Source organism: Chrysochloris asiatica, unplaced genomic scaffold (genome assembly GCF_000296735.1).
Source record: "Chrysochloris asiatica unplaced genomic scaffold, ChrAsi1.0 scaffold00084, whole genome shotgun sequence".
Classification (NCBI taxonomy): domain Eukaryota; kingdom Metazoa; phylum Chordata; class Mammalia; order Afrosoricida; family Chrysochloridae; genus Chrysochloris; species Chrysochloris asiatica.
In genome coordinates, this window is record NW_006408602.1 from 13,826,368 (window position 1) to 13,826,885 (window position 518).

Genomic DNA, 518 nt, shown 5'->3' on the forward strand with positions numbered 1-518 from the left:
TATAAACGTTAGCTATATCATTTTAATCATGATTGACATGATTATGTATTTGATTAAAGTCAACACATTTATTTATGTGAGCATCTTGTTATACGTATCAATACCAAATCTTAAAAGTAACATATTTTATCTTATGATAGTGATTTAGTTTATGTGCTGTTTTTGTTACTTAACTGTATTATGCCTTTATTTAACATAAGCATGCTACATTCTAGATTTAACATTTTGTATTGATGAATATATTCACCAGGTGTGCTTCCTAAGCGTTGTTGTTAAGTGCTGTTGAGTCTGTTCCAACTCATAGCGACCCTGTTTAGGTTTTCTGAGGTTTTGAATCTTTGTGGGAGCAAAAAAGCTTGTCTTCTCTTGCAGAGCAGCTAGTGGACTTAAACTGTCAATTTTGTGGTTCTCAGCGTAGTACTTATCCTCTAGAGACACCATGCTCTCATTCTTATGAGTAGGATAGGTTTACTAATAGATCTTACTATAAGTGTATTGCAGCAGGACTATCCAAATGA